General features: G+C 40.7%; 1 long non-coding RNA gene across 1 annotated transcript in view; it reads left to right on the top strand.

The window, feature by feature from the left end:
* LOC311519463 overlaps positions 1-18,571 on the top strand; it is a 273,915-nt gene extending 255,344 nt beyond the window's left edge. Inside the window, exon 2 of the long non-coding RNA XR_014711283.1 lies at positions 18,241-18,571. This is a non-coding gene — a long non-coding RNA (uncharacterized lncRNA). The remainder of the gene's footprint in view (positions 1-18,240) is intronic.
* Positions 18,572-21,919: the final 3,348 nt, after the last annotated feature.

Raw genomic sequence — 21,919 nt, 5'->3', positions numbered from 1 at the left:
TTAGCAGATCCCTGTTCAAGTCCCTTCTCCACAGACAGGAGACTTGATCTAGTCGTCTCTCACATTCTAGTTGAGTACCTTAACCACTCCGCTAAAAGTTATAGGAAAGAACCTCCTCCTTCCCCACTCCCCTGGCTGTTTTGTGGGGAGTTAGGTAGTCTTTGAGCATGCTTACTGAACTGGGCCCCCCACGCAAATTAGGTGGACAAATCTTCCCCCAGTTCATGGATTACCATGGGGCTTAGGCAGGACATAGGCATTCAGATGCCGAGAGTGAGGCAGAAGTGTGCTTGCCCAGAAGCAGAAAACAGACACCTAGGGAACTTTAATGCAACCACCTTATGTGCCAAATGAGTTTAGGATTAAGCAACAGCCAAGTGGGGTTTTTGCTGATTACAGTGTACCTAAAAACAGGGATTAGATGCGTAAGTCTGGGGGCTAGGCACTAAAGTACCTTTGTGATTCTGGGCCCCTCCTCTCTGAAAGATCAGCATCTCCACTGGTGCCCTCGATTAGTGCAGCAGCCATCAGCTTGTGGTTATAACCAGGAATGGTTGGGGGAAAAAAGCTAAAAGTGTTTTTGCAATAAATAAATGAATTAATTAAAACAAAATTTCAAAAACATTTTAGCAAGTTCTACGTTTTAAACTTTCTGGAAGGCTCCTTTGGGGCTAGAAATGCCTATGCACAACCACAGCCGAGGAATGAAATTGAGTAAAATTCCATCAGCTACGTTTTGAACTAAATAAGGCTGAAAAAAAAATTACCCAGGGGAAGAACATTTTAATATGTATGCTTTGGTGATGCATAATTCAGACATGACTGAAATTTGTCTTGTTATTTTATTTTTTTAATAACACTTTGCGTACAGGGGCTTTTAATACTGGAAATATTGGGCCCATTTCTAGCTGGTTTAAATAGTGTAGCTCAACTGAAGCCAATGGAACTGTGCTGATTTATATCAGCTGAAGTTCTGGTGTATTATATTCATGTTTTAGAAGAATAAAGTTGGCCAGAGGTCACTGGTCGGCGATAAAATAATAAAGCTTAAATATGCTGGCTGAAAGTAGCAAGTCTGGTCATTTCATATATATGCAGAAAGTTGTCATTGTAGAAACCTTCCTCTACATAGTTTTCAATCTAAAAACATATACTCTGCTAAAGTCTTTGTACTCTTCTGGAGCTCAGAACTTCCATAGGAGGCTTTTTTTTCCCTTCAGAATTTATAAACTCTTGTTGTGGTGTTTGTAATCATTACAGATCTGAGTCTTCTGCTCTTATTCATATTGACTAGTGCCAGCAATAGAAACACTTGCAGATCAAGACACCACTCAGTGTGAATGAATATTTGGAGAACAGTAGAATATTACCAAACATTCCAAAACCTTTCAGTCAAATATTTTGTGAATACAGATAGCTGATACTTTTGCATGTCTCAATTATCTTTTTCCGTCTCCTCTAACAGTAAGCCTCTGCCTTAGCTCAAGCAAGTTACTGGTTTTTGAAGCCTCAGAGAGAGTCAGATAGACCTATTTTCTACCCATAAAATACTCTGTCTACCACATAGCTCTTCACTGTATATTAGAATAGTGGGCACTTTCAAAAGACATTCTCCAAATGACCAAAAAAAACCATATTTTTAGCCATGTGGTCCCAGAATATCAGAGAGACAAGATGGGTAAGTCTTTTCTTTCTTCCGTTGGTGACAGAGACAAGCTTTCAAAGGTACACTGAGCTATTCCTCAGGAGTCTTTATTGGAATTTTTAACAAGATTTTAAAAATATTTGTATAGTTTTCCTTGTTGCTTTCCAAATGGAAACTTCTACCTTGATGGCACCTGACTGCTTCTTAGTCAAAGAGAAGCTTCAATGGCTGCCAGTGTTGCCAAAGGGTCAATGAAAACAAAACAACAAAAAAATGACACAAAGTGACTGTGGTGTGTGGCTACACATTTACAATGTCTATTCCTTCTATAATTGTCAAAGCCTCCTTTGGAAAGGTTGTCCAATTACTTGCAACTAATGCAGTTACAGGTTTATTTTTTTTCAAAAGTAGTTAGCCTAATTTTTCTTCTTCTGGTCTTATTCCACTCCTCTAAATCCTTTTTCCTGGCATCCAGCTCAACTAGCTAATTTCAGCACTAGAAAACTCTATAGTAGAAAGTAGAGGGAAAGGGTGTGTGTGTGGGGGGGGAAATCTTCCTTCTCATTACAGCTGGTTGAAAGATTTTGTTCAAAGATACTTTTTTCAGACAAAAAAAAAGGTTCCCCCCCCCATCCAAACAGAAAATCTGCTCATAAAATGTGTGGCTTGGGCCAAACCCCCTGCACCCCGGGTTTTCCATTTCAGAAAACTGGAGAGGGAGTGGGAGTTTTTGTGATGACAATCCAAATACTCTGGAAGAAAAGTTTCAGCAAAAAAACAAAAATTTTGTTTTTTGTTGAAATTTTTCACAGTAACTAAAAATGTTCCCTGATTGTCTCTGCCTCCTAGACCATGAGCCATTGCACAAGCACTAGTATGACCTAAGCTAGGGATCGGAAACCTCTGGCATGCAGCCTGTCAGAGAAATCCGCTGGCGGCCCAGGACAGTTTGTTTACCTGCCGTGTCCACAGGTTCAGTTGGTCACAGCTCCCACTGGCTGCAGTTCACCGTTCCAGGCCAATGGTGGCTGCGGGAAGTGGCGGCCAGCACATCCCTTGGCCGGCGCTGCTTCCCACAGCCCCCATTGGCCTGGAGCGGCGAACTGTGGCCAGTGGGAGCTGTTATCAGCCAAACCTGCGGACGTGGCAGGTAAACAAACCAGCCCGGCATGCCAGGGGGCTTACCCTTGCAGGCCGCGTGCCAAAGGTTCCCGATCCCTGACCTAAGCACTCCATCATCATTTGCAAGGAAGAAGAACTCCTAAAGATCCTCAGTTCTGCTCCTACACTGCTCTCATATAACCTATATATGATAGCACAAAGTGAGTGCCGAAGGATGTGAGCTCCGTATTACATGGACCATGTGCACCCAGATGCACTCTCCGGGTATCTTCCCACCACAACAGAATCGTCTGAGTTCCATTTTAAAGGGACCCTCCAAACCTCGAGATGGAGGGAACAGGAATTGCCCCTTTAAGCATCAACTAGAAGAACAATTAACATATGTTTTCTCCATCCAGACTGCTTGGCTAGCCTACAATCAATTGCTTAGTGCTCAATCAGTGTTCTAATTGATTGGCCAGGAAACAGCTTGTTGATAATAACATATTCTAGCCATCTGATGTTTTGAACGATCCAGTAGCTGTCTTCAGCAAAGCTATTTACACTATGTTCCCTGCTTTGGGCATGTATCCAGTTTTCACCATCACCAAGAAGAACAAAGAAGGAGGAGGTCTGTCATAACCTTCAGAATGTTGTGAATATAAGAGCTAAGGATTTCAGAGACAGATGAATTTCTAGCAGGGATCTAACCATGGGAAACTTTTTAATGTTTTTGCTTTATGGTCATCATTAAAATAGTATCTGGAAATCAAGATATTTAAATGTATTTTCCAGTAAAAATAATTGTGTATATATTTACAGAACATTTGATACACACAGCAGTAGAAATGGGCCAAGCCAGTTTAGTTAGGGGATGCTAATCTGGTGAGTAACTTTGGTCACATTAAGAAAAGGAGTATTTGTGGCACCTTAGAGACTAACCAATTTATTTGAGCATGAGCTTTCGTGAGCTACAGCTCACTTCATCATTGACACTAAGATCCTAGAAATGTTAATATTTCCACTTGAAACTGATTTCTATAAGATCAATATTATGCTAGAGTCACATCTGTTGCATTTAATACAGCGGCATCTTTTCTTTTCAGGTACCTAGGACTTTGAAGTGAAGAAAAAAGCAATACTTAGTCAATACTTACAAAGAAAAAGGGGAACAAACACATTGCAGTGGAGCCATTCATGTTACTACGGTTAAGGATCTGTCGTCCTTTTCCATACAAATCCCATTTTGAAAAATTGTTGATTTGCTGTAAATAAATGTGCTTCTTTCCAAAACCTGACATATCTCTTATACTCTCTGCTCTTGGGTTCAGACTTATTTGACCCTTCCCTCAGGCCTCCTACATGTATTCCCAAAATATTAAAATGCCATTTTCTGTGACACCACTCCCAGAAATTGAGAGTTCTAAGAATAGCGTTCACAGTTTTAGACATTCAAGGTACGAGTTAGCAACCTCACCTCCCAAGAGGGTACTGCTCCAAGAAAGGGCATGCAAAAGTGGAAGCATGCAGCTGTTCTGACAAGAGTGCGGGTTTTGAAAATACATGCGGTCTTAGGATTTTGGAAACCCTCCTGTTGAAAATGATTTGGAAACCCACAACAAAAAATGTGTCCATCATGTTATTACATGGAGATAGTTGCATTGTGTTTTCTGGCTAGCGTAACATCTGAAGGACAGTCTTGGGCTTAATGTATTGGACTGGGACACAGGAATTGTGGGTTCAGATCTTGACTCGGTCATACACTTCTTGTTCAGCTTTGGGTACATCACTTCGGGTCAGATTCTGTCACACTTACGTAGTACTTAGCTCTACAGAGGGTCCCAACATGAGGAAGAATGGCAGAATCTAGCCATTACTTTTTGTGTGCCTGAATTTTCCATCTGTGAACTGCTATGGTACCTTATGGGTGTTCAGATACTACCGTGATGGGGACAATATAGTACCTATATAGATATTGCAGACCTAATAACAGTAGATTAGGGGGATTGGTCCTGCTTTGAGCAGGGGGTTGGACTAGATGACCTCCTGAGGTCCCTTCCAACCCTGATATTCTATGATCCTAGGTTCAGTTTCAGTTTTAACTGCATCAGTGGCATTTGCAGTGCATCCTCATTGTCAGCTGTGGATCGTGTTCCTTGTAACTGCAGATTTGATGGCACTGGAAGGCTACCCATGGAGTAAATCAGGATTTCACTGTGAGTAAGTGACTTCCATATATGTTAACGAATAATAGTTACCTGAACCATGTGAGCCCATCATCTACTCTTAATAGCTTTTTCATTTTTAATCTGAGTTTAGATAAAACTGATACGGGATGTTTAAATTATACAAGTATAAAAATACCCTCATGTGCTGGTTAATTTTAAGTTGAACCAAATATTTTTAAAAATACCCAAAATTTACTGGTGTAAAAGGCCTTTTGCACTTGTTACATGAAAATAGCTCAAGTTTTTTAAAGTAAGAATGTATATTATTTATTAGAAATGTATGTTGTGTAAAAACTAGTTCCACTGTTGAAAATCCAGAGTAACTCCATTGACTTTAATACTTTTATTTTGGGTTTACATTGCCGTAAATGAGAACAGAACTTATCCCAGTGCCTAAAGTAGAGAGTCTAATACATTACTAGAACACATGTAGGACAAAAACAAACAAAAGAACAAATTCAGCTGTTCAGAAGTTCCTTTGCTAGAGCTCATGTGGAAACTTTTCAACCACTAATACTTTTTAATGAATTTCCTTTTTAATTCTTCCAGTAAGCACAAGATCCCAATAAGTTTTGTCGTCAGGCATCAGGTTGATGTTCTTTAGTATAAAGGATAATAAGGTTCATTTGGCTTAAACAGAGACTCTAAAGTCTGCCATAAATTTTTAGAATAAATTAATGTAAGCTTCTTGTAGGACATCTTCAATCACACTGCATTGTAGTACTTTGGGTAATCTGACAGTGCCCACATCTTTTCCTCTCTTGCTTTTGTTTCATAAATTTCTGCCTGGAGCTGATCTCACCATTTAGTTTCCAATGGAGCTTTTTATTCTTAGCCAACATGTTGGCTAAGATCCCTTTTTACAGATTCTTCAGCTCAGCTGTTCTCCGTTCTCTGCCAGCATTTTGAGATGGCTGCTTTCATTTTATTTAATGTGTGTTGGTTTCAGCAAATATTGTAACTACAACTGTTTCTTATTATGGGTCCCCTTTTTTCCCCATAGTCACTCAACTGGCAGTATTCCAACCCCTTTTTAATTTGCTACAATTAGAATACTATGCATGCAAGGTCTGTTCACTCTTTCAGAACTTTGACATTATTATTTAATATTTAATACTTCAAGAAGCGTTGTCTCTGCAGCATTTCCTGACAGATCTTACCTTCCTGCTACTTCATTAAATACAAACATAATTTCATTGTTAAAAGTAAATACTTTGTATTGATGCCCTAAGAATACACTGAATTTTACCTGTCATACAAGTGCTTATCACCACACAGCAATGTGACAAAATAGGAATGAAACAGAGAAGGGTGGACCTTTCTTTTAGCATTCCTTCTCTCTCATACAGAGACGGGGTCTCTACAAGTTAGTTTATTTACTCCGAGCATCCTGAAAATATTGAAATAAAAACCTAATGTAGTATTTGGGATCTCTTAAAAATATCACTCACTACAAGCCCAGGCACGAGTTATAGATAATGATGTTTAACTTGAATAGAGATTATCATTTTATAGTTGGTTTTATTTCACTGATTCTCGTTCAGCTTTACTACTTCAGTTTCCAATATAACTAGTGATGAGTGAGTCTCCAAAAGATTCTGAATCTGTGCTTATACAAGCGTCCAAAATTTGGATGCTGATTCAAAGCTTATCCAAAGCTCTTGGACCTGCAAAGCAATGCTGGAAATTTCACATGAGCGGGATCCCAGTAGGAGATTTGTTGAGTCTGGTTTCCATTCAGGTTGGCAATGTTAGTGATAGCCTTATAGTATTTCAACACTTTGCACCCAGCTGAGTGAGAAAATACTGAGGTGCAAGGCCTCCAGACCCTTCTGTGGAGGCTTTTAGCCTCCTTCCCACCCCACTTTGGGTGCTAATGGTGCTTCCTTTTCTGGGCTTTTTGGAGCTGCCCCATATTTTACTGGGTCTTTCAGCTCCCCACCCCCTTCCTCAGGGCTGCATGCACCCCAGTTCACCTTCTTGCTAGGGCTCTCTCTTCTCCCCATTAGTTGCTCCAGAGTGCATCTCTCACTGGCTTCACCTACTGTGCTGCTGCAGGTTGGGAGAAAGAAAGGCAATGGTATCGTTTCTTCCACCAGTGGGCTCTGGCAGCCTGGGGGAGTAAGTAGCTGACCTTGGGGGAGAGGAAGGGGTTTTGAAGGCACTCAGTGAAAAAAGAGGGAGTTGGAGAGTGAGGAGGTTGGGAAGGAAGTGCTCAGCTAGGGTGGATGAACAGCAGAGCCAGGTGGAGACGCCTCTGATTTTTCTTTCTTTCTCTCCTCCCCCTACCTCCCACCCCCACCTCGGGCGCACTTTATTTTTAAGCTGGCTGTCAAAGATTGAAAAGCTCCAGTCTCTTTGAGTGATAAAGTGTGTTTAGGTAGTAGTTGGGGAGGAGGTGTAACCAGGTTGACAAATTAGGCCCTCGTTATTTTTTATCAAAATTGAAAAGAAACAAACAGTGACAAGAATAAACTAATCAAAACACACAATTTACCCCTACCTATGGGAGGAGGCAAAGCAAGGGATTGTTGGTTTGATTTTTAAAAGCTCACAATGAGCTTGGATGCTAAGGTATCTGCCACAAGGTGAAGTGGTAAGACAACATGGACTCAGGTGTCAGTAATAGGTATTCCTAGATGCCCTTCCTGGTGCTAATTGTCCCCAAACCAGCATCTGTAAGTAAAACCTTTTACCATCTCCTGTTGGCTTACCACCATCTCCTCTGTTCTATTCTGGTGAGCGATGACCTGTCCTCATTCATACACGCCTTGGTCACACCCCATCTGGGCTACAACAATGGAATATGCCTGGGCATGAAGACATTAGCCCTTAGGTAACTTCAAATAATACAGCACATCTCTTCAGCAACACAGGTTACCAAGAACACATCAGTTGTGTCCTCCACTCTCTACATTGGCTTCCTATAAAAAAATCAAGTCAAATTAAAGATCTTGGTCATTTTCAAGGTGCTTAGCAGCTTGGGCCCAGCATACCTAAGGATGTGCCTGCACTGCAATTAAACACTTGTGTCCGCTGATTCAGGATTGAGGGACTGGGGCTATGAAGCTGTTTAACTGCAGTGTAGATGTTCAAGCTCAGGCTGGAGCCTGGGATCTGGGATCAGCCTGAGCCCTGCAATCTTGAGTCAGCTGATGTAGGCCATCTGTGAATGTTTAATTGCAGTGTAGACATACCCTAAAAGATCACCTTAAGCTCTGGGGTGAAAACTGCGGTTGGCAACTGTGCTCCTCAGCCATAGTAGAACTTTTTACCATAAGTGTATAATTCATTTCTGCAGGAAACAGAGATGTCTTAGGGATTGGTCCAAGATTGTTGAACAACCTACTTCAAGAACTAAGGACCATCACAAAGCTCACCATACTCTACTACAAGTTCACAGTGCACTTATTTGACCTCACCTTCTCTAACATAAACACACAACAGTATGTATGTTTAAAACAAAACCCTACCAAAACTTTAACACTATTCCACCCACACAATTCTCCCCCAGGCGAGAGTGACCCACATATGACAGATGTTAGTCATCTCACTTAATGAGCTCAGGTAATATGATAATGATGGCAGTCTCTATAGAATAGAATGGTAACTCATGGTAGACTTTCCTGAGTTGGGGATCTTGAGTAAAATGAACCATGGCATTTACCTCTCTACAATGAAAAATGAATATTAAGTGGTGACTGCAACATATTTCAAATAGTTTCTTTATATCTTTATAATTGCATGATGTTTCTAGGCTTAAATTCCATTAGCTGCAGACTGCAAGCTGAAGGAAGCAATGGGTCATTTTGTATTAGGTAGCATGAAGTTCTAAGTAGTCACCTGTAACCTGCTGTGACAGTTATACCATTATGCAAATCAACATAACATTTCATGAATTTAAAAAGGAAAAATCCCTCATAAGAAAAAAAAATTAGTCAATCTGCATTTCTGTCAGACATTTATCAGACTGGATATCTACTAAAAGCAATTATCTGAATTATGCATGGACATGTCAATAATTTCGTACCCACACATCTCCAATAAAACAATTAACTTTTACCTGTCTAAAAGAAGCCTTTCCAAATTTAACATAAAGATATAGTCTAAGTATTAATGTGCACAGTACAAATATGCCATTGTATATTTATATTTTTCACATCCAGACCCCTTAGGGCTACTACCATTTTGCATTTCAGATTTCAAAAAGCAGAATTTATTACAAATGTCCCCTTCATTGTTTAATATTTTTAATTTTCATCATAAAAATTACTATCAGATATATTTGCATCTAAAGAAGACACACATATTAAATTAATTAATATATTACATCGCCAAAACATCCTATCTTAAAAAAGCATTAAAGTTGCCCAGTCAAGCACTCCCAAGTTAGGAAATATTAGAATGAAGGTTGCCTGTGCAGTAAGCAACTCAGGATGAGGCATATAACAGTAAAACTGGTTACTAATTGAAATTTGGAAATAAATGGAATGTTTCACAGACATGTGTATGCCATGGTCTGAATGAGCTCTCTCCTGCTCTCTATTGATGAACTCCGGGAAAAGACCTCAGGAGCAGCCTGTATTTGCAAAGACACAGCTACTTTGCCTAGTGATCAGCAGACAGACCTGTTTTCCCAAGTTGGCTGTTTTGGGTTAAAATTCACTTTAGCCTTGTACACAGGAGTAATTGAATGTTTTATCCTTGTTGTATGACTAAAGGACAACAGAACTGTACTTAATATGCCCTAATAGAGGGGGTTACTCTACTCGCTTACTGTCAAGGTTCCTTCCCCACTCTGAACTCTAGGGTACAGATGTGGGAACCTGCATGAAAGACCCCCTAAGCTTATTCTTACCAGCTTAGGTTAAAAACTTCCTCAAGGTACAAACTTTGCCTCGTCCTTGAACAGTATGCTGCCACCACCAAGCGTTTTAAACAAAGAACAGGGAAAGATACCACTTAGAGATGTCGTCCCCAAAAATATCCCCCCAAGCCCTACACCCCCTTTCCTGGGGAAGGCTTGATAAGAATCCTACCAATTGGTACAGCTGAACACAGACCCAAACCCGTGGATCTTAAGAACAATGAAAAATCAATCAGGTTCTTAAAAGAAGAATTTTAATTAATGAAAAAGTAAAAGAATCACCTCCGTAAAATCAGGAAGGTAAACACCTTACAGGGTAATCAGATTCAAAACATAAAGAATCCCTCTAGGCAAAACCTTAAGTTACAAAAAGACACAAAAACAGGAATATACATTCCCTCCAGCACAGTTTATTTTACCAGCCATTAAACAAAAGAAAATCTAACACATTTTCTAGCTAGATTACTTACTAACTTAACAGGAGTTGGAAGGCTTGCATTTCTGATCTGTTCCCAGCAAAAGCATCACACAGACAGCCAGAACCCTTTGTCCCACCCCCCTCCAGATTTGAAAGTATCTTGTCCCCTCATTGGTCATTTTGGGTCAGGTGCCAGTGAGGTTACCTTAGCTTCTTAACCATTTACAGGTGAAAGGGTTTTGCCTCTGGCCAGGAGGGATTTTATAGCACTGTATACAGAAAGGTGGTTACCCTTCCCTTTATATTTATGACACTTACTAAGCAGGGAGTATTGATGCCAACTCCAAGTGAAAAGCAGAAGGGGTAGGGACAAGTGTTCTCACATGCTGGTGTGGCCTCTGCTTAAAGAGTCCTAGATACCATTAACCTGCCTCCTCCTGTGTTTAAAGACCAGCTGATCAGATTCCATTTAGAGTTCTTGTTTTTGCTCAGTAACCACTAGATTAGCAGGTCTGTGACCTTAGATGTGGTGTGGGGACAGCGTTGCACTGAAAGGCAACACAGAGGATACAGTGTCAGTGAGGTTCCCATCTATCCAGTAAAATAACTAAGGGCTGAAATCACTCGGACTTGGCTAAGTAGTGGAACCTCAGAACAGGCATCATAGTGGAGGCAAAAGCAGCAGCGAGTGGCAAGTGATGAGCAACAGCAAAGGCAGAGGAGGCAGAGGCTTTCCTCGACTCCACCATTCAGCGGTGGGAGGTTAACCCACCCCTGAATTCTGGGACTTCACTGACCTCAGACAATGAACTGGAGGGAAAGGGGAGTGGTGTGTTGAAGGGACATTTGTCCATCAAACTTTCACACCACAAAGTAAGAAATTGAGGCAACGACCTACAGCCCAAGATTCTGTGGGGAGGGTGTTTATTTATTGCTTGCATACATTTGAATCATTGTTGTGGTGCTTTCCTCAATTAATGCTGAGTTCCATCTTCTTTTTAATAAAAGTTTTGTTTTGTTATACACAGACTGAGTGCTTGAGGATAGGGAAGTATTGTCCCTTAGAGGTACACAGGGGTGGTATTTAGTTTTCCCAGATTTCTGGGTGGGGGCTTGAGCTGATTCAAACAGAACCCCTAGATACTGAACCCAGCTCTTGTTGCTGCTAACACCACTTGGCAGAAGGATTACAGATGTTTCAATTAAGTTTTCATTGGGAAGGTCAGAGAGTGAGCAAGACTCTCAGAGCAGTTTTGCATCCAAGATCAGGGATGAATCAGAAGAACCTAGGGTCTCCCACAGCCCAGGTCAATGCCCTAACCACAAGTTTCCACACCCATCTTCCCAAATCAAAAAAGCTCAGATTTTGAACTGAAATTTCCATTTTTGCAAAAAATGTTCAAAGTTTTGTTTTTGATCCAATACAGAATGCAAGCAAATTTCAAAACCACAAAAGTTACTGTATAGAGAAGAGTGAGGGAGGATTTGATAGCAGCCTTCAACTGCTTGAAGGAGGGATTCCAAAGAGGATGGAGCTAGGTTGTTCTCCGTGGTGGCAGATGACAGAACAAGGAACAGTGGTCTAGGTTGGACAGTGGGGGAGGTCTAGGTTGGATATTAGGAAAAGCTATTTCACTAGAAGGGTGGGGAAGCACTGGAATGGGTTACCTAGGGACGTGGTTGAATCTCCATCCTTAGAGCTTTTTAAGGCCCAGATTGACAAAGCCCTGGCTGGGACGATTTAGTTAGTGTTGGTCCTACTTTGAGCAGGGGGTTTGACTAGATGACCTCCTGAGGTCTCTTCCAACCCGAATCTTCTATGATTCTATGATTCTATAACAAAATTGTCATCCTGCAATCAGCTCTACTTAATAGGGCTTACATCTCTTCCACTGGTGCAAAGTTCACTAGCACACGTGCTCATTACATTAAGCAACTGTTTCAACCATCCTACAGTCTCAACACCAACATTCAACTGCCTTCTCTTTTTTTGTAAATAAAGATGGCCACAAGTCACAAAGTTTGCCTTTTGATTTAAATTCAAACTACTTGAAAGTCTGGGAGTTTCTGGATTTGGTCCAGTTTATTGTGGAGACAGTGACTAATCCACATTTGGATCTGGATCCAGCTCCAAACTTCCCCAAAGATTATGGCATATGTTCAGATCCATGGTTTGTTATCTGGACCATCTAAAATGTTGAAACTTTTAATGGTGAAGGATCTAACAGTGTTTGATTTCTTATGGGCTAGACTGATTCCTCCACTTGATGGATAGCTGGGCTCTAACACCACACCTCTGCCTACCAATATTGTTACCTTCAGGCCCTAAGCCTGAATTTGGATCTGCATAATACCCTGCACCTTTTGCAGTCCCACTGACTTCAACGGGACTCTGCACAGGCGCAAGGGTCTGCATGCAGAACCGGAGCTTAACTTGGTATTTGGCATCTATGATGCTGGAGCTCATTTTCCTTGGACAACTACCTCATCCTCTCTCTCCCCACTTTAAGAGTGTTTTTTATACTCTAACAAAGTTTGTTTTGATTTTTAAAATGCTTATCTGCTTTGTCTATTTTCCTACTGTGACTTTTTTAATTGCTTGTGTACAGCCATGAGGGAGAAGCCGTGAGGGAGGAATAAGAAGAAGATTATTGTTTACTGGTATTAATATACATATATATCACATGATATGATACACACACGGCATATTTTAAATATTATACTTGATAATTACTTGGAGTTGTAGCCCTAACTCTTGTATAGGAGTTACAGTTTGCATCAATTCCATTGCTGGAACACTTGATCTGAATTGACTCAATTCCCTAGTACTCCGTGGAAGTTTGAATTTAGGCCACATTCCAGCAAGGGGATTGTTTATGTGATTAAAGGCCACCACGTGCTTAAGTGTTTTGCTGAATTGGTGAATTAAAGCTAAATTTCTGTAAAGAAACAAACTGGAACTACTACATCCGAACATCCCCAGTCCCTCAATTTTGAATAACCTCAGAGTGAATCCAGACACAAACTCTGCATCTCTAGTTTTTCCATTGCTCTAGAACCAGGAGAATTGATGCATTTCTTTTGCATTTTGCTTCATGTTCTTCCTGATTCATTTATTGCTGCATTTCCTCATGTGTTTACCTTCTCATTGTTTTCATTTTCATTCAGATTTACACCAAATATGGAAATGCAATCTCAATGCATTAAAAAGCACATATATTCAGAATGTTAAACATTCACTATACATACAAAAAATGCTCTAGAGTTGCTCCCAGCAGAGTTTTCCTATCTAAAGATAATGAGTTTTAACGTACGGTTTCCTTGTACCTTGCCTTTCTTTATACATCAATTTGTTCCTAGCATCTGTCAAGCAAGCAGTAACAGGGAAATACTCTCTGGGGCTGTGAATGAAATGACACCTTTCTCCTTTACCGGAGTTTGAAAATAATACCCATATTTCTCTGAAATTTTCCGGGCAAAGTATGCCTGTCTTGTAAAACCAACACCATCTGGCCAGGCAGACGTTTGTGAGCCAATTGACACATAAAAGATTTTTTCTGATCTCTAATGTCAAAGATTATTACACTAGGTTATCAAGTTTCCACTTAGCTAGATGACTTACCTTTGTGCATCTGATATTAAAACAAGCTAGGAACACAGAGTGGTGACAAGGGTTAATTCACGCAAGACCCATACTATCACACACCATTATTTCAGTCAAGGGCTCTGATTTATGACGAACGAGGTAATCACATTTTGCTTCAAAGAAAATCTTGGAAAGGCTGGAGTTGACTCATGGGATTTCTGGATCTCACTGAGCCTAGATTCTGCTCTCTAGATCTCACTGAGCTTGTGTGGATTTTCAGCAATTTTTAAAGATATGGTATATGTGTATAAATATTTATAAGCGAGGCAGCATATATCTACGATGGGAGCTGGGAGTGTGCCTCGCAGTCTGGATAGACATACGTGTGCTATGTTTGTTTGAGTTAGATGTGCTAAAAACAGCAATGGAGATGTTGTGGACAGGTGGCAGTACAGGTTAGCCCTTTGAGTACAAGGCTGGGTCTGAGCTCTGGTGGCTAGCCAATGCAGCGCTGATGCTGCAACATCCACACTTCTATTTGTAGCAGACTAGGTCAAACAAATCTACCTTGTGTCTGTCTACCTGGGCTGGGAGGCATGTTTCCAGCTGCAGTTAAGACATATCCATATAGACTAAAACTCTGACCTTTTAGTCATTGCACAAGCAAATCTCCCAGGAAAGGTGGTATTTTGGGTATAGCACTGAACTGGAACTCAGGAAGCCATTGACTAATTCACCTTGAGCAAGTGAATTAGCTTCTCTGTACTTCTGCATCTGTAAAACTGGAATAATAATGCTTCCCTATATCACCCAGGTGTTGTAAGGAAACTAATTCATGTCAATGAGGTGTTCAGATAGTATGCTAATAAGTTAACCTATTTAGGATGTTATATGGCCTATGTGAGAAATTTGTGTGTACAGATACTACAGAATAAGATCCTTATTAAATAAAGCAAATTGCAAGAATCTGAAATAATCCACAGCAAAATATTCATTATGTCAAAACAAATGTTATGGTGCATAAAATGTAGAATTTCATCTTTTTCTCTGATTCATCTACATTCAAGATGTCAAAAACATAATAATGTTACTAAAGTTTCAATAAATGTTGCAATACAGCCAACATATTGCAGTTATACTGGAGGTTGGGTTTCACCTTGATAAATCTGATGGTTGTTCTATTCAGTCAAAATGAGGGAACAATTAAATGCCCCTTCCCAGAGACTAGACTTAATGCAAACACAGCAGTTGAGGATTGATTTGGTGGCAGCTCCGTGAGGATGGGTGGGTCAAACAAAAAGCCAACAAGAAAGCCAGTAGAAAAGCAAACAAAGTCAGGAGAAAGAAGATGAAGCCTTGTGTAGTGTGGCTTTGAGAGAAAGCCAAGAGATCTTTTTGGACATAGGACTGGATGAAAAAGACTTGGAATTATGAGCAAGGAAACTGCCTCTTGTTGTTCGATTCCTACTATGTTCAGGGAAACAAGACTTTGTAAATAAACTGGATTACATTAAAAAACCCTGACTTTATAATCAATTTCTCCTCCAAACAGAAACAACCTGCCATACCCCGATTATCAGCTAACTGCCCTAGCCAAAAAGTGGTAACATTTTCTTTTTCATCAGTATTGATTACTACAAATAATTGGGAATTTTTGTTGATTTTTTCTTCTTGGAAAATGCTGATTCATTGAAACCAAACCCTTTACTTGGAAAGGGTTGGTTTCAACAATTTTTTCAACTCAAAACAATTTTGAAGAGTTTCAAAATTGTCAAAATGAAATGTTTCAATATGTTAAATGAAAAATGCTGGTTTTCTAGCTCAAAATATTTTTTTTAAAAAAAAATTAGGCTAATTTTAGTAATTTAGAAAAACAGTAAAAGTAAAAAATGGCCAAAATTGAAATGAAACATTTTGATTCATCCTAATCTTTGTTTGTTTGCTTGTGAAAAAAAATCTGAGAATAAGATTTTTCATTCTAATTTGGGGTGGGAATATATTTTGAAATCTCAAAAAAAATGTTTGCAGGACAGGAAAACCATTTCTCACACTGCTCCATTGAATATAAAGTCATTTAGTTAAAGAAAGGTTCTTCATTCTAAGAAGAGAATTAATAGAAATTAGAGGTGAAAGACATATTGGATCACCTAGTTCATACCAGTGGCAGTGCAGGAGTTTTCCCTATAGCATATCTGCAAATGCTCTCTTCAATCTAGTAGTAAATGTCCAAAATGATAGGATTTCATTTCACGACTTTGTAACATTATCAGGATGTTCTTGGTTTTTTTAATGTTTAACCAAAATCTTCCATTTCATCCCATTACCACTAGATATACCACTTTGTTCCACCCTGACTAGTTTTTCTCATTTCTTGGGATTTACACCCTTCATCCTCCTACTTCTCCAGTCTGAGTCATTCATATATTTAGGAATTATTGATAAAGGAATAGCTTTTATTTGCGGTGAAAGTTAAGATGGTTATGCAACTAGGAAATATGCAGTTCTTTGTAGCTGATAACAATAATGTGCTTACATTTATTATTCCTGAGCAGGCTAAGATTTAAAGCCAGGAATAGTTAAAGAAATCATAAAGACCCTGATTCAGCAAGGATCTTAAGCAAGTGCTTGAACTCTATTGATTTCAATGTGGCTTTAACATGTGCGTAAGTGCTTTCCTGAATAGAGATGATTTCCCAAATCAGGGCCAAAGTCGTGACTTTTATACAAGACATGATACACTGTTTTCATGTATGCCCTGATCCAGGAAGCTGCTTTTCCTGGGTCCCCCTGCATGCTAATTTCAATGGGATTCTGTATGGGTGCAGAGGTGTGTCCCAATGGAGCAGATTACCTGATTAGGGCCTTAGAAACAGGTCCTCAAAGGCACTTAGGTGCCTAACTCCTTTTGAAATCGGGGCCTTTGCAACCTTAGCTATCTTCTCACCTAAAGCTTCTGTGTTGGAAATTTCCCAGAAAGCTGAATAGGTTACAGAAATGAGGCGTCTGGAGTTTGGAAAGATTTAACACTGGCATTGTATCATACATCTCTGCAAATTTTGAGGGAGGTGGGTACATTTTGTAGAAATGATGCTCTGCAAAATAAAATTAAATATTGTTACACTTAATTCTAGAGAAGTATCCTTTAAAAACAAACAAACAAACAAACAAAAAAACAGAACTTCATGAGCTTAGGAGAAGGTTTTTGTCTCCTCCCTGGGGATTGTTTGCAGTACAGCTTGTGCTGTTCCATGCAATAGTAGCTGGTGTGGTTGCTTCTATATTTGGTTTGCAAATGTAACAAAGAAATCATGTTTTGTATTCAATGTAGCCGCCAACACTGGATTGAAGGCTTTTCAATTTGAAGCCATCATAATTGTTTTGATTTTTCCCATACCTCAGGAAGTCTCCAGTCCTGCAAATGGCCCTGCCCAAGCAGAACCTTGCACCAAAGAAGTTAGCATCTCTGAAGTCAATGGGGCTCCAAGCAGGGTCCAGCCACAGGGAATAGTTTGCTGTAATGGGACCTAAATGGCCTCTTGATAGTGTAACACGGGACACAGGAAAGCAAATCTTGTCAGCATAAGTTACTTAAATACCAACATCTGTGCTTGTCTTGCTTGTAATTCTCTCAGACATTCTGAATAACTGAGCTTCCAGGACTTGTACCAAGTTATCTATCTCTGTCGGCTGGCATTCTGTAAATTCATATAGAAAACTATTATGTTCTACTGAACTGTTGCAGCTCCCTAGATAAAATGTTAAATTTTCCACAGATCTTCCTGTCAACTTCTACCTGGAGGTAGGATTTAGGAAGGTTACATTTCTTTGCAGATAGACAGTTTGAGGAGATTTCTTCAGCATACTCTTCTAGTAAACCAAGCTGTTTTTTTTTCTTTCACTTGCTAAAGAAAAATTTGAACACTATTAATTTTGATTACAAGACTGACCTGTAACAGTTCTGGAAATGTTTCTGCAGGCCTCTGCACTTTATGAAGACCTGATAAGTTGCTTTGCTGTATGGAGTAGTCACAGAACAATTTGGCAGTTATCCCCTCACATGCTTATTATCTAATGTTTGCTCTTTCACTTCCACATGTTTGCAGGTTTGAGCTGAATTCCTTAGAAAAAAATTGACAAAGACAAACATCATCCTAAAATGATAGCTCTGAAGGTTTTGAGAAATGATCTACTTTTACTGGGGAAAGGGGGAAAAAGGCCTAACATCTTTCTAACAGCCTGATGGCTTACTTATCTTCTGGACAAGTTTAAGTATTCTTTTGGGAATCAAATTTAAAAATCCGGGGAATTGATTTATAGTCTTTCACTTTATTTTTTTTCTGAGAACTGCAGTAGATGAGAAATAGTACAAAAGGTCCTCACCATATTCTTAGTAAGCTTTTGTTGCCGGCACCCAGTGCCGAGAGGCTGAACAACAGCTTGAGTGGTTCGTTACCCGGTGTGCTACACCCAATAATCACAATGGGGTGGAGAAACAGAAAAGTTTATTTGCAGCTGCAAAAAGGTACAGGGAGAATAAAATCTCAAATCCTGCACAACAGAGCAGGAAGTTACACAGGCTTTTATACATCCTTTTTTCCAGCATACTTGTCCAATAGCAAGCTGCCCCAAGTATCCATATAGCCAGCCAATCCAGTTCCCAGCTAGTTCCCTGATTCTCTGTATCATTTGTTAAACTATACATAAAGCTGCTTTATTCAGCATTGTTCTTTCATATCTCCCCTGTTTGGCCTTGCTTAGTTTCAGGCAGTCTGACTCTGCAACATACTGTTGCAGATTCTCAGCATAACTGCTGTGTGTGCCTCCAGGCAGGGGGGCCAAGGACACTTGGGCCTAGTGCGAGGGGGCTTCATCGACACTCGTGGTCTTCCATCCCCTCGAGTTACCTAGTGGCCATGCCCCAGTGTCCCCAACACTTTCATTCCAAATCTGCCGCTATGGCTAAGTGGCCAAGCACATGTTATTACACAGTTCTTGGTTCATCCACTTTCATTAGGAAACTATCAACAACAAAAAGGTCCTTTTTTCCCCCCCTTGCTAACTCCCACTCTGATGTTATCAGTCAACAAGCTGCTTTTTATGGATCTGTGTTAGCTCCTCACACTGCCACAAACATGGAACCGTTGACTGGCACATCAGAAAGCAATGTGAATAACTCATAGTGGATCAGTTTTGACAGCATAAAATAAAGGATTTGCCCCCCCCCCACCCCCGTTGCTATAGCCTGAAGGTGTACTTGTAGAAAATAAATAAAAATAGCTTCCAGAGGTAAGGCTTTGAAGGGGAAAAATAAAGCACCATCTGTGCCAAAGAAAAAATCTGAAAAAAATGTGAAGTCTAATGTCATGCCTCAAAACCACCCCTGCTTTTTTTGAATTACATGGCCACCTGTCACAGTTGTATTTGAGCTGCACTGAAACACTAGGATGCTGTCCTGCAAATGGGATGTGTACCATTTAAATTATTTGAACGTGACAGTGGGGGTGTGGGGGGGGCTCTATATGAGAACGTGACTTTTTTTGACAGAAACATTATTAAAAATCTTCAATCTTCCCTCTCCCACCTCATCGAGCAATTGGAGGAATATTCCCTTTTCAGTAAGGCAAGCAATGGATACCTTATTACTGAACTAGAAAATGACATGAGTCCCATTGAAACAGCAGAGTGAATTTAGGTAGGAACGCTATGACAGTGGGAGGACCTTGGTTTTATATCTCACCACAGCAACTCAGTGTGACATTATTCAGCACTGACTCAGAGGAAAGATTGCCTACAGAAACCACTAGCCCTCAGGGTATGTCTCTGCTTTAACAACACTACAGCTGCAGCGCTGCAACTGCTCTACTGTAACGCTTTAGTGTAGATATTACCTACGCCAATGGGAGGGTAATCCACCTCCCCAAGAGGTGGTAGCTAGGTCAACGGAGGAATTCTTTCATTGACCTAGCACTGCCTACGCTGGGGGTTAGGTTGGCATAGCTGTAGTTCTTAGGAGTGTCAAACATCCAAACCCCTGAGAGACATAGCTAGGCCAGTGGTTCTCAAACTAGGGGTGCCGCTTGTTCAGGGAAAGCCCCTGGCGGGCTGGGCCAGTTTGTGTACCTGCCACGTCCGCAGGTTCAGCCGATCGCGGATCCCACTGGCTGCAGTTTGCCTCTCCAGGCCAATGGGGGGCTGTAGGAAGGGCGGCCAGTACATCCCTAGACCTGCAGACCCCATTGGCCTGGAACGGTGAACCGCTGCTAGTGGGAGCTGCGATTGGCTGAACCTGCGGACGCGGCAGGTAAACAAACCAGCCCGGCCCACCAGGGGCTTTCCCTGAACAAGCCGCAGTCCGAGTTTGAGAACCATTGAGCAAGGCCATTTTAAGCTCCCAGTATAGACCAGCCCTCATGAATCAGCAAGAATATTCTGGAGAATACCTTGGAGGCCTGATTTTCCACGGGCTACTGTAGTGCTCCTCACACTGCCACAAACATGGAACCGTTGACTGGCACAGGAGTGTAGTACAGGAGTGCTACTGTAACTCTGCTGTTACACATGTGTGTTATATGTCCCTGTCTGGATAAGAGTTTGTTAAAGCCTGGCTCTTCAGCTCAAGCTACTCATTCTTTTAGCTCAAGGTAGCTGGGTCAATCCTCTGTGTGTCAGCCAAGGTGGTGGTGATCATACTATCATTCTGATTTGGTAAGAGTTTATGTACACTTGTCGCAAGTGTACATGGCTATGCAAGGAAGTAGAGCCATTGGGTTTTACTTTCGGTTGTCCAATGCAAATACAAGCCAGATCCAACTCTCTTTCACGTGCAAGAGCACAGACTGAAGGGTGTATGACTGCAGCCCATAAAAAAAAGTCGGAATCAAAGGACAGAGCTGCCTGTACATATTTGTTTGCTTGATTATTTTGATTAAAGTGAGCATAAAAAGGGCCAACATGGAAGCCAATATTCTTTACCAGCTTTAATAAGCTTCTCTGATTTCAGTGGTTTTCAGCATCTCAGAATGCCTTTATCATGTATTTGTTTATCACCAGCATTGTATTTGTTCCTGTATAAACCCCCCAAAATGATTCCTTCTCTAAAGAGCTTTCAAGCCAGAAGCTAGATAACTTTGGAGCTTGTCTTCCCTAAGCACAAAAGGAATAATTACTTAGAGGGTGATGCTGCATATAGGCTTCTTGTAAAGATCTGAATGAGAGAGGAGTGGATGATTAACAAATCTATCTTTCTATGCCTGCGCTGTCTCCTTCCATTTGAATCTGCATTTAAGCCTAGCTGCCTAACACCTCCTAAAGGATGTCTCACATGAACCACTGGGATCTTCCCTCCCAAATCCTGTGAAATTCCCTCATTCTTTATTATACCTCTGCCCATCCCTGTCACTGAGACCCTTAACCTGTATGTCATCTTCAACACCTCTCTTGCCCTACACATCCAGGTTTTTCCCAAATACTGCTATCCCTTTCTACAAAACATTTTGAAGAGCTATGTTTTTCTTGGTCCATTCTGTTAAAATTTTCATCCAGGCCCTTACTTACTTGTCTTTGGCCTTTATGACATCTGTATTATGCCCTCCTCCTCACCCCCACCCCCATACACACACACACTTCAAGTCCATGGGAACTTAGATCATTTTCCTAACCCATTCATCTGGGCATGTAGCTCCCTCCTTGAATTCCTCCATGGACTTTCCCTCTACCAGTGCCTCTAGTTCAAGCTCTTTGTCCTTCCCTATATTGCCCTCTGCAATTCTTCTTCTACTTATCTGCCCATGTCTCTCATCACAGCAATCCTCACCCATTACCTCTCTGCTCCGCCAATCATATCAGATTCAACACATTATTTGTTGTTCTCTTCTCTAAAAAACATCTTCTCATTTTCTTTCACACAGCTTGCTATGCAGCCTATTCTCAGCTGGTAAGACCACTAGTATCTCCTCATTCACATCCTTCCTCAGGATCCATTTCTGCTGCAGTGTCTACAAAAAATTAACTTCCTAAAACATCTATGTTGTTTCAAAAGACTCCTTTGTTCTTCAAACTGGGCCTTAGCCTCATT

Source organism: Lepidochelys olivacea, assembly GCF_965140295.1.
Source record: "Lepidochelys olivacea isolate rLepOli2 genome assembly, chromosome: 1".
Lineage (NCBI taxonomy): Eukaryota > Metazoa > Chordata > Testudines > Cheloniidae > Lepidochelys > Lepidochelys olivacea.
This window is presented reverse-complemented; position numbering and strand designations above follow the sequence as displayed.